The 11,743-nt window shown below is 42.5% G+C and overlaps 1 protein-coding gene across 5 annotated transcripts in view; it reads right to left on the reverse strand.

Annotated features, from left to right (window-relative positions):
- Positions 1-6,972, reverse strand: part of CFLAR (CASP8 and FADD like apoptosis regulator) — a 50,364-nt gene extending 43,392 nt beyond the window's left edge. For 3 of the 5 annotated variants that reach the window (XM_065930839.1, XM_065930838.1, XM_065930833.1), the window contains exon 1: positions 6,645-6,883. The gene's annotated coding sequence lies outside the window, so the exon portion shown is untranslated. The other 2 variants (XM_065930835.1, XM_065930837.1) reach the window with 2 other exon arrangements.
- Between the last annotated feature and the right edge of the window lie 4,771 nt (positions 6,973-11,743).

Raw genomic sequence — 11,743 nt, forward strand, 5'->3', positions numbered from 1 at the left:
TTCACACCACTACATTTCACACTGTCTCCCTCTAACCTTCTCCAACCCCTCAGCACTCTTTCTGTACCTGCTTCTTAAAGGAGGAGGTGCCCTAGCAGCCATCTCTCACGCTGGCCTGTCTGTTTCTCCTGCCTGTGGCCTCCCCATCTCCAAAGAGATCTATCAGAAGGAACTTTCTGAAGTTCGTGCTTGGACCAAAGCACTTTCCTAAATTCAGACCTTTCAATGACTCTTCATCTCCCATCGCAGGTTCCAATCTCCTTTGCATTCAAGACCCTTCCTGGTCTGGCACCTGCCTTTACCTCTCACTAACACACACCTCGCACATTCGGCTTCAAACCAACCTCAACAAGGAGTTCTTACCCACGCCTTTGCACCTTTGCCTGGATTACCTGGCAAAACCATGCTCAGCTTGCAGGGCCAGCTGAAGCGTCTCCTACGTGTAAAGCCTTTCTGGGAAGAACTCACCCAGACTTGGTCAGTAGCTCCTTTGTTCCATCACCATAGTATGTATACAAAGCTTTGTGGTACCCAGCATAGCCCCAGTAGGTGACAGTGAAGTGTCACTTCATCAGGCTTTTCAATGTTTCTCACAGAATGCCAGCCTTGCCCGCAAACCATCTGGTATCAAAAGCACGTAACGTTCCCAGTAGCATAACTGCCAGTATGACTGGTTCCTGGAATACTTAAACCTATTTCAGGACAGATACACTTAATATTCCCTTCTTTGTATCGCTTTGCTCATGGCATGGCCTGAAAGCAAGGTCATGTTCACTGAGCCACAGCAGGCAAGCATATGTAGTTTCCCAGCAATACAACACATCTGAGCAGCAATGTGGAGAAGCCTGCCTTGCCAGGTGCAGAAAGCATCATGCAAACCTGGAACTTTCTGGGAATGTGTCTGGGAGGTGTCTGGGAATCCCCAGAGATGTGAAGATGAAGTGCCTGAGAGAGTCATCCAGAAGCTTCTAGAGATAAAGGAAGAAAAGGTTACATGATCCTGACCATGTTATAGGAGTTCAGAGCATCCACACTGAACAGCACAGGACCCACCCTCCTTCTCCTCCATGCGTGTACAGAACCTGTGGATGGGGGCTCCATGTGTGGCAATTTGAGCAGCCAATATAACAAAAGCAGCTTTTCTCCATCCATAGACATGTTAACCCTAAGATAGTGCACCAAATGCCATTTTGTGCCCAATATTTAAAATGACATGTTTAGTAACAGATCATCACGTGGGTCCTGATTTCTGGAATGCTACAGAAACGGTCTAGAAGACCATGTACTGAAGCAGAAGCATAAATGCATTCCAATTTGGAATTATTTATTGTGCATTTTTAATTTTTCATATGTTTCATTTTTTAACTTTAATATTTAATGCATACTTTTAACCACTGATACATTATGTATATGAAAATACATAATGTATCAGTGGCTGTGCTGTGCTTAGTAGCTCAGTCGTGTCAACCCTTTGCAACCCCTGCAGACTGTAGCCCGCCAGGCCCCTCTGTCCATGGGGATTCTTCCCGCAAGTATACTGGAGTGGGCTGCCATGCCCTTCTCCAGGGAATCTTACCGACCCAGGGACTGAACCCGGGTCTCCCACATTGCAGGCAGATTCTTTACCAACTGAGTCACCAGGGAAGCCCATCAGTGGCTAAGATGATGCATTAAAAAATTATTATATTTGGCTTCCCAATCATACATTTCAGTTATAGCAAATTGCCCACAAACTATAGTTGATCTCAATTATAAAATGACATAAAATTAGAAGGTATATCTTATAAAGTTCTTTGACGAAGCTCAGCCCCATGACTCTCATGGAAACTCCTACAAATTTCAACATAACTTCACGTCACTTCTCTGATTCACAATAGCCGGATCCGGGCTGCAGAAAATGGGGGTATGAAAGAATCCCAGAAGGAGAAAGAATCTAGACGAAAAGGAGATGATGAACCATCTAACTGTACTGAAACATGAGCAGAGTCACTAGGGAAAACCACTTAATGCAGTGGCCCACTCCTCTTGAACCAAAGCAAATTTTCAGTAGGGCAGACTTCCCCTAGAGAGTGCAAGCACCCAAAATTATCTCCCCTCCCTTACTTACTTTCTTCTTGAGTACTGTCATATGCGGAGTGCTCCTATTCATCTACATTAAGTTGTAGTGGAGTCCTGGCCAGGACGGCCAAGTTTACCCTCCTCGGCCTTGAACAGACTGGTCAGGATTACAGGGCCGCAGCAGGCCTGCACTTGCGTCATGCCTACCCAGCCTTACATAACCTACAAGGAAGCAGGATGGAGATACTGGTAGAATAAGAAACACGCTTAGAACCTGGTTGTCAGATCCAGGAGAGAGAGCTTGTGAAAGGAAGATTTTGCAATTCTATGAGGTAACAATGCTGTTGTTTAAGAACTGGGTGAGGCCCCATAGGGGCTTCACTGTTGGCTCAGTGGTAAAGAATCCGGCAACCAATGCAGGAGATGCGGGTTCAACTGTTTGGTTTGAGAAGCTTCCCTGGAGTAGGAAATGGCAACCTGCTCCAGTATCCTTGCCTGGAAAATCCCATGGATAGTGGAGCCTGGGGGCTATAGCCCATGGTGTCACAAAGAGTCAGACCGACTGAGTGACGGAGGACACACACTATATCGAATATAGTAGGACATTCACTGGATGCCAGCCCCTGAAGGCCAGCTATTTACTGTACTACTACACTTTCAAAGTACTCTACTGTAAGATTTAAAATGTTTTCCCGGAACATCACTGAAGGTCCACTGTTTACGACTCTGCGCTTTCAATGCAAGAGGCTTGGGTTCTGAAGCAGGAGAGAGATGGGTAAAGTGATAGGAGATTCATTCCCTGTGAACAGAAACTCTAAGACAAGAAGAGCAGGACAATTAAAAAAGGAAGGCTGAGGGCAGCCACAGGACGCTTACATAGCAGGTAAACCCCTACATTTAGCTGGACTGTTCCCCACTCCTTCCCTAATACTTTAATCTCTGTCCAAACTCTATAACTTTGCAAGAATGTTTACCTCCATCTGGAATGTCCTCTCTACTCTCCACCTCTACAAATTAATATCTAAACTTTTCTCTGGCTTCCCAGGTGGCATAGTAATAAAGAATCCACCTGCCAATGCAGGAGATTCAAGAGACGTGGGTTCCATCCTTGGGTCAGGAATATCCTCTGGAGAAGGAAATGGTAACCCACTCCAGTATTACTGCTTGGGAAATTCCATGGGCAGAGTAGCCTGGCGGGTTACAGTCCAAAGGGTCGCAAAGAGCTGGACATGACTGAGCACGCAGACAAACTTTTCTCAAAGCCTAACTCAGACTTCTAATTCAGGTTTCTCTATTCCTTGAGGCTCCCTGAATGATTCCAGCCCACATAAATCTCCTGAATAGACTAGTATAATGTTTACTGTATAAATGATATCACTTAGTCCTTAAAAAAAGGGACAGCGAGGAGGCTGGGCCCTGTGCAGGCCACACATTTCTCATTCTCAAAGTCAGGAGACCTCTTAGACTATACATGCGCAGACAGGCTCCTTAGAGGTCAAAAGGGAAGAAGACCAAGAGATACTCCACCCAAACACTTCTGTGGTAGTATCTATTTTAGCTTAGAATGCATGCACACGCATGGGAGGAGGATCTTGAGATATACCAAATACAGACTCTGAACCAGGCAAATCAAAATAATTGGCCAAAGGAAAACCAGAAGAAATGCCTCCTAAATGTGATTAAAATTGCCACAAGGGCAAGATTCAGGGACTCTCACTCTGAGTCTGCCCGTGCATCTATTCACACATATGGTCCTCTTTCTCCTCCTAGTAAATATTTAACTTGTTTCATTACTTTCTGTCTTTGTGGGAATTCTTTTCCCCAAAACCAAAGGAGCAGGGTCTTGTCACTGACCACCGGTCAGGCGGCTCAGATGTGGTGCTCTCATTGCTGTGACCCGGCCTCAGTCTCTGGCCGGGGAACAGAAGCACCCCTACAAGTCACCGCAGGCTGAGGCCACCTGAGATCATCCCGATCCCTGGTCGAGGAACGAGATCCCAAATGCCATTCAGTGCGGTCAAAATTAAAAAGAAAAACAAAAAGTAAGAGAATTCTTGGCCCATCATAAAAAATACAAATTAAAAAAAAAAAAAGAAGAGGAAACTGGGGGATGGATGATTTTGAAAAACCAAAGAAGAAAAAAGATTAATGACTCTATCATTTACCCCAGAGGAACAACAAAAGAGAAAGCTTTGGTTTTGTGTTTGTTAGGCATTATTTGTATGAAAAGTATTGTACACCTAATACAGTACAGTACTGTATAGCAATGGAGAAGGAAATAGCAACCCACTCCAGTATTCTTGCCTGGAGAATTCCCAAGGACAGAGGAGCCTGGCAGGCTACAGTCCAAGGGTTCGCAAGAGTCAGACAGGACTTAGCGACTAAACCAGCACCACCACTGTACAGCCAACTGTGTTAGTTGGGTACCTAGGCTAACTTCATTGGACTTAGGAACAAACTGGACTTACCGACATTCTCTCTGAATGGAACTTACTACACTCGGGACAGAACAGAAACTGGAGGACAGCATCTGACGCTTGTGGCGGCTTCCACGACAAGCATTAAGCTCCTGCGGGCTTCCTGCCTGGCAGCCTGCCAGAGACCACAGCCCAAACCAAACTTCCTGCTCCAGAACTCTTTGCCTCCACACCTTAAAAACTCTACAGGTGCACATCACATGCTGTCTCTCCAGACAGTAGACTCTCCCGTGTGTGGGCAAAGAACCCACCTGGCATTGGGCGGGGCGTTGGGGGGGGGCTGGGGATTACTTGTCCCAAGCCAAGACAACAGTGGGCATGGCCGTTGCTGGTAATGGGACTTGAGGTCGCCCCAGGGACCAAACCTATACTTCCTTTTCAGTTGTGAACAAGTCCACTGCCATAGCTCAGAAAAACTACCCACGACTATCGCCCCACAACACCGCAGTTGTGCAAGATTCCCAGGGGACAGAGGCAAGGGGCCCCTGCAGGCCTGCAGATGGATTCACCTTCCAGAGTGGGTTCCAGATGATAAATAGCAGTGTTAAATGAAGTGCAAATGTCACTTTCAAATATAAAACATGAAGTCCTTAGGAGAAGCCATTTTAATCAGGATGTCCAATCCAGAAGCTATAAATAGAACAAGTGTTAACACTAAAAATGCAACCTCTGTAGGGCAAACATTCAAAAATTCCCTTACAAACCCGAGTATTTTTTCTTTGTTAAGTGTTGGAGTTAGGCCAAGTTTCTTTTTTTTGGCTCTCCCAAAGAAACTTCTTTTTTTTTTTTCCAAAGAAACTTTTTAAAGATTATTCAGGGGAACCACTGAAGGGAAATTACCCAGAACTCAGTTTATCTTATCTGAAATCTCTTACCTGAAGCAGGTCAACCCTCAGAGCCCTTAGTTTTAAATCATGTTTTGTTGGTGTCCAACAAGCTCCCTATTGGCTCTGGTCTCAATGTGTAAACAAATTTCAAATGTCAACAAACGAAAACTGTTGGAGAACTTTGGCGTCCTTGAACTTACTTCCTGTAACCTTCAACTAAAATCTTGTTCTGAATTTCAGTGGCCTTTGTTCTATCGCCTTCCACTGTTAGTATTTAAAAAAATATGCCCTGACCGGACATTCCCCAGTTCCTTTTAAGGGAAAAAGCAGAGGAGGTAGAAACAAGTTTATTTCAAGGCTCTGCAAAAAGTCTTATCAAGCAATCATTGCGAACTTCCCTCTAAGGCAAGCTGTTCTTCCAGTTTGCCAAAACACACATCACACACTGCTTTAGGAAACAGCAGCCCTAACCTACTTCACCAGGCTATTTCAAAAGAGTAAAAATTCCCGTCCTACCAGTCGCTTCCGCGGAGTCACATACTACCGCACAGAATGTCCCAGTTCTCATCAACTTTTTCCAAGGAAGGCTGCCAAACTTTTCATCAGGTCACTCCCGGAAAGGAGAAACCCTCGGGATGTCCTTAAGCAAAGTTTACAAGACCCTGGGGATCTGCCACCAAAGTTGCGGTTCTGCGGCTTCATTGCTGGGCGAGTCTCTGGGTCTGGGCGATCCCGCGCCCAGACGGTACCTGGGATCCTGGGAGACTCAGAGAATTGGGCTCCAGAGATCTGGGGGCGCGGGGCGCTCCCGCCGGTCTGGGGCCCAGGGGGCAAAGCGAAGACAACAGATCTATGCGGGGAAGGAGAGGGCGGGAGGAACCGAGAGAGGGGCATTGCCGTCTGTACCCTGCGATGTGCCGTCTGCTGCATGGCACCGGAGCTCGGCCCCACGCTCTGCCAGGCCCTAGAGGGCTGGGATGGGGGCCTGGAGGGTGGGGGGAGGCTCGAGAGGGAGCGGATGCGCTATTGATTCTCGGCTCTTCCGCAGAACCCAACACAGCATTGTAAAGCAATTGTCCTCCAATTAAAAACTTAAAAATTCATGAATATAATATATATATATGTATGTATCTCTACAGGACTGAGTCACCGCTATAAGTCCCACCCCGCCCCTGCCCCCGGCCCCACGCCCCCGCCCAGGCGCAGGGCCAGGAAGCGCCCGTCCGAGGGAGCTCGGGAGGCAGCGTGGGAGGGTCGGGGGTGGGGTGGGGGGCGCACCTACCGTCCGGCATGCGGCGAGGCGCTCCTCTGGCGGCAGCCCAGACTTAACTCCGACGCCTGAAACTCCGCAGGCAAGATGGAGAAAAAGAAACCAAAAGTCTGAAAGCAAACGTGGCTTTCCTATCCAGCCCGCAAGCGCTCTGGCCTTCCCCTCTCTGGACGCGTCTCTCATCCTATAAAAACGTTTCACTTTATAGAGTCCGATGGTCCGACATGCACTGTGTTAGACCCAGAGACCCCACTCACCCGCCCTTCCAGTAGAGCCGGTGCCAGGCCGCAGCCCCGCTGTCGGCTATTTCCTGTTTTTACTTCCCTTCGTGTTTGCTATGAACTCTGGGCGGTTGCTTACCAAGCAGTTCTAGCTGTCTCTAGCAACAATCACTAGTAGTTTTGTTACTGATGTACTGGAAAAGAATAAATAGCAAATGTAAAAGCGCTATATGCATTATTCCTCACAACTACTTTCTTCTGATTTTTTTAAGTTTCTGAACTTTTTCTTGAAATATATTTAAACGTACAGGAAAGTTGCAAAAATAACTGGAAATGGAAATATTCCATTTCCCAGAGCCCTGCTTGAATTTCTATAATACCAGATAAACCTCTATAAACCTCAAAAGAGGTTTAGCAAAATTTAAGGGGTGGGGGTTGGAGGTGGGAGGGGATAAACTTCACTAAAGTGATCCAGTTAGCCACTAAATAAATAAGCATGCACGCAACAATAAAAGAGGCTGGTGAGGCTGGTGAGTGAGGAGGAAACAAGTACCCAGAGTTGCTATATTATCTAAAATGTCCCATTTTCTGTACACCTTTCTATATTTAAAACGTATAACCAGCAAGGACTTATTGTATAGCCCGTGGATCAAAGTTATGTGGCAGTCTGGATGGGAGGGGAGTTCGGGGGAGAATGGATACATGTATATATGTACGCCTGTGTCCCTTTGCTGTTCAACTGAAACTATCACAAAACTGTTAATTGGCTATATCCCCATAGAAAATAAACTTAAAAAATTTTAAATACAAAATAAAATATCCAGTTTCTAACAAAAAATTATGAGGCATGCAAGGAAACAGGAAAGTATGACCCAAACATTGGGAAAATAGGCAATAGAAACTGCCTTTGAGAGCAACAGGATGTCGAATTTATCAGAAAAATAATTCGAAGTAACTATTATAAGCATGTTCACAAAACTAAAGAAAAGCATGATTAAAGTATGACAATAATGTCATACCAAATAAAAATATCAATAAAGATATATTCAGCCCCTGGATCTGGGATATGACTCTGTAATTATAGAAATGAACCAAACAGAAATTTCTGAATTTGGAAAGTGCAATAACTAAAATAACTTTATTAGAGGCTTAACAGGAAACTCAAACTGGCAGAAGAAAGAATAAGCTACCTTGAAGACAGACAGAGATTATGTTCCCAAGAACAGAGGAAAATAAAAAGCTCCTCAGAGAAATGTGGACATCATTAAGCACACGTGCATAGTAGGAGTACTAGAAGGAGAGGGGAGTGAAGAAGGAACAGAAAAAATATTCAAAGAAATAATGGCTAAAAACTTTCAAATTTTTTGAAAAACTATCTCACATATCTAGGAAACTCAATAAATTCCAAATGGGATGAATGCAAGAGATCTACAAACACAACATAGCAAAAATGCTGAAAGTCAAAGGAAGAAATCTTGAAATCGGCAAGAGAAAAATGACTCATGACTTACAAGTTAATGCCAGTAAGATCAATAACTGACTTTTAAGGAAAAACAAGAGAAACCAGAAGGCAATATCATAACCTATTCAAAGTGCTCCAAGAAACAATCTTATGAAAGTAAGTCGGTGAAATAAGGTGAAATGGTTTCCCAAACAAACAAAAACTGAGAGAATTTTTGCTAGTAGATGTGTCTTACAAGAAATACTAAAGGATGAAAACAAGTAATAAGTTGAAAGCTATAATCCCAGATGGTAATTCAAATTTATACCAAAAGAAAAATAAAACATCAGAAAAGGCAATTGTATAATTAGAAGAGACAGTATAAATGAATTTTTATTAAAAAAAATATAATGGATGATTGTGCCTATAACATAAAATTAATATGTGTAATGTATTTGCTAATAACAGCACAAAAGAAGTGGGTGGGAGAAAAGCTACATTGGGATAAAGAAATGATTACAGACTGTAAAGTAGTATCATAACAATGTATTGTTGGTTGTATAACATTAATTGATGTTTTATATACATATATATATAAAATACTAAAAAGTGATAGTGGCACAAGAAGAAGGGAGTAGAGCTATATAAGTAACGTTATATAAGTAAGCTATATAAAGTAACGTTTCTATATAAAACTGGAATTAACTGGTGTAAATCCAAAGCTGCTTCTGATACATTAAGCTCTATATGGTAAACCTTAGAGCAACCTCTGAAACAATTAAAAATATATATAGTGAAAAATCATTAAAGAAATAAAGATGCTTTATTAGAATATATTTCCTTAATGCAAAAGAAAGCAACAAAAGAGGAACAGAGGGACAAGAAAGACATATGACAAATAGAAAACCAAAGGAAAAATGAGCCATGCAAATCCAGCTGCAGCAATAATAATATTAAATTAAAATAGATTAAATGATCCAATCAAAAGGAAAATTTGCTAGACTGGATTTAAAAAAATAAAAAATCTATGGAGACTTCCATAGGTCCAGTGGTTCTTACAACAATAAATAAGAAATAGAAGAATCAACAATGACAGTTGAAAACTTTGACTTTCTACTTTCAATAATGGACAGAACAACTAGACAGATAGTCAAAAAGAAAAGTAGAGGGCTTGAGCAATGCTATAAACCAATGAGACCTAACTGACAGCCATAGAACACTCCATCCAACAATAGAATATACATTATCACTATGTAGGAATATACATTCAAGTGCACATGGAATATTATCCAGGCTATACCATCTGCTAGGCTCTAAAACACACCTCAATAAATTTAAAGGAACAGAAATAATATAAACTATGTTTTCTGACTACAGTGAAATGAAATTAGGAGCCAATAACAGGGAAAATGGGTAAAACTTAGAAGTCTGTGGAAAATAAATAACACACTCCTAAGTAACCAGTGGGTCAAAAAGGAAATCAAAAGGAAAATCTGAAAATACTTTGAGGTGAATGAAAATCAAGCGTAACATTTCAAAACTTGTGAAGTAGAGCTAAAGCAGTGCTGAGAGAGACGTTTATAACTTTAAACGTCCGTATTAAGCAAAAAGAAAGCTCTCAAATCAATAGCCTAAACTTCGACTTTAAGATATGGGTAAAAGAAGAGCAAACAAAACCTAAAGCAGCCAGAAGCAAGAAAATAATACAGATGAAAATGGAATAGAAAAACAATAGAGAAAATCAATTAAACCAGCAAAAAGCTGATTTTTAATAATTTAATTAATTTATTTTTTAACTGTGTTGGGTCTTCATTGCTGTGCTCAGGCTTTCTCCAGTTGCAGCGAGCGAGTGGAGGCTACTCTCTAGCTGTGCTGTGCGGACTTCTCACTGCAGTGGTTTCTCTGGTTGCCGAGCACACGCTCCAGGGCCTGGGCTTCAGTAGTTGCTGCTCTTGGGCTTCGTTGCCCTGAAGCACGTGGAGTCTTCCCAGACCAGGGCTCAAACCCATGACCACTGCATTGCAGGTGGATTCTTAACCAGTGGACCACCAGGGAAGTCCCCCAAAATAATTTTTTGAAAAAGTCAAAAAAATTTCAAATCTTTGACTCCATTGACCAAGAGGAAAAGAAATTTCAAATTAGTCAGAAATGAAATAGGGTACATTACTACTGATGCAACAGAAACCAAAAGGATTATAAAGGAACACCATGAATAATTGTCCTCCAACAAATTAGATAACCTAGATGGACAAATTCCTAGAAAGACACAAACTATCAAAACTGACTCAAGAAGAAATAGAGGATCACTCAGATTGTCACTTTGTAGATCTACGCAACTAGAGAGTAGCCCTCATTCTCCACAGCTAGAGAAAGCCCTTGTGGAGTGATGAAGACCCAGTGCTGCCAAAAATAAAAAAATAATTATTAATTTTTAAAAGGTGAAGAAATTAAAAAATCTACCCACAAAGAAAAATTCAGGTTCAGTTTCATTTGAAAATTCTACCAAACTCGTTTTTTTTTTTTAGATTTCACATTTGGCTGTATTCTTTTTTTTTTTTTTTCCAGTGGGTTTTGTCATACATTGATATGAATCAGCCATAGAGTTACACGTACTCCCCATCCCGATCCCCCCTCCCTACCAAACTCTTAAGAAAGAATAATCTTTACAAACTCATCCAAAAAACAGAAGAGGAATGTATTAGTTTGCTGGGGTTGTGTTAGACAAATTAAAATGGGAATAGTCTTGTTCAGGCTTCAGAACTAGAGCAGGCCTCTGACCGACTTCTGACCCTTCCTGGACTACATACCTGCCTGCGAGCATACCAACTGTTACCACCAAGCCAAGTGGCACTTTAGATAAGAAAAGGAGTGGGTCCTGGAATTTCTTGAGCCCTGTGGACCTGTCTAGCCTCTGGGGTCTGGAAAATCTTGTGGCTCACAAGGTGAAACAAACAGCATTGTAAAAGTTACAGAAAAGTCAGAACTGCATTTTTTTTCATGCAAACTGACTATGATATCAATTTGCAGCCTGAGGTTATACATGGGAGCCCCCCCACAATTTGAAGTCTCACCTATGGAGTGGATGCACCTCAAAACAAGTTTCCATAACAAAACCCCACAGACTAGGAAACTCAAAACAACAGAAAATTACTGTTGTCGAGGTTAGAAGTTTGAAGCCAAGACATCAGTAACGTTGGTTTGGTTACTTCTGAGGCCTCTGTCCTAGACTTTAATAGCAGTCTTCTCGCTGTGTCCCAACAAGCTCTTTCCTCTGTATGCCGGTCTTTCTGCATGTTTTCTTATAAGGACACCAGTCATATTGGATTAGGGCCATCCTAAAAGCCTCATTTTAACTTAACCTCTTTAAAGACCTTATCTGTGACTACAGTAACATTTTGAGGTACTAGGAATTAGGGCTATGGATACCAGGGAATCCACAACTTTATAAA

Source organism: Muntiacus reevesi, chromosome 3 (genome assembly GCF_963930625.1).
Source record: "Muntiacus reevesi chromosome 3, mMunRee1.1, whole genome shotgun sequence".
In the NCBI taxonomy this organism is placed as follows: domain Eukaryota; kingdom Metazoa; phylum Chordata; class Mammalia; order Artiodactyla; family Cervidae; genus Muntiacus; species Muntiacus reevesi.